Raw genomic sequence first — 1,558 nt, 5'->3', positions numbered from 1 at the left:
AGCCTCTGGGATAAGTTAAATTGCCCTGGGGGGTACGAACAAAGGATCCAATTTGGGAAAGTCGTATTCATGGTAGTAATGCTGGTGAGTTAGCGCTGCTCTGATATCCAAAAGTTATTTCCGGCGGCATGTAATAACACAAAAACGTTCTAGGCTAATAATGTAAGAAATAACACACAAAAAACTAGAAGCAGAGCTGCCATTTCTGTCGGCGCCATCTTGCCATTTCAACCATAGCCTAATCATATTTAAGTTAATTCCTTTGTAAAGATAACTGCCATGTGATTCTTTGCTTATGCATAGGTAGGCCGTCATTGTAAATAAGAATTTGTTCTTAACTCACTTACTTATTTAAATGAAGGTTACATACAAATAAATAAATAAAATAGGCTATAGCCTATAGAAAAGGAAAGGTAGACTAGAACTTGAAGCAGTGAATGCTGAGAGTGTGTGAATAATGCGACAAAGATGTGCTTTTAATACAATAGGTAGGGGCATTTGGTTGTAGTGGCGTCGTGTTCACCTCTGTGGTGATTAAAGTTACGCTACTCTGAACTCTCTCTCTATGCAGATGCTGAATGTACCTTTCACCGCTAAAACTTTAAGATTTATCATTCACAATTTACAGTAGAAATGTGAAGGGAGGTTCTCTACAAGTAGAGCAGAGATTGTGCAAAATAGAGAATCCTTGTCACGCCCTGACCATAGTTTGATAAACCAAAAGTTCCGATTTTGGTCCGAATATTAATTCGTTAACCACAATCTCCGCATCCTGACATGGCATTCCTTATTATTGCAATTGCAACAAAACATAAAATGTATCAAAGAGCTTCCATGGGAGAGAAGGCTTCGGACTAACTCTAGGTCTTATCTGGTTCTCCTAAACACGATTACTTCCAAATCCACCCAACAAATTCGTGGGGGTGGAGTTTATTTAGTTGCGATTAATATGGCGGAAAGCACAATATACAGAGGGACCCAAATTGCCATTTGCACGTTTGATATTAGCCGAGTCTAAATCTTTCCCCATTATGGACGCCTCGATGAACGGGAACATTTCTTTCAATGCATAAATGAGCAGTGCAGCCATTGTCCGAGAAGAGGAACTACTGGAACGTTTTTGGGGGTTTAACTTTACGTTAGAATACACAGATCGCCCTCTACTTTTCCAATTCATTAGAGTTGCAATGTCTGAACCAAAAGTCATTACGTGGTTTCCAGTGTTTATGTTTAACATATTTGTCCAAAGAAGCTGGCGCCTTTTTATTAATATTCCATTGACTACAAATGCCACCCATTTCACTCAACTTGGATATCCCAGTGAGACCACCCATGACGACAGGGTTTATGGCATCCCATACCTCCCCTGACCATTCTGCGAAATGGGAGGGAAAAGAGGCAGACGGGGAAGTGTTGAGATGACGTAGACAAAGCAAGCCTATGTTTGAGGGACCAAACTCTACAATACTGAAGTTACCACATCAGACTTGTTATTTAGACTCTGTACAACAATTTGATGAGACAAACCAAAAAAAGTTTCATTTCTTCTACCGCCACC

This window comes from Salvelinus sp. IW2-2015, linkage group LG22 (assembly GCF_002910315.2).
Source record: "Salvelinus sp. IW2-2015 linkage group LG22, ASM291031v2, whole genome shotgun sequence".
Classification (NCBI taxonomy): domain Eukaryota; kingdom Metazoa; phylum Chordata; class Actinopteri; order Salmoniformes; family Salmonidae; genus Salvelinus; species Salvelinus sp. IW2-2015.
Note: the sequence above shows the minus strand (reverse complement) of the source record.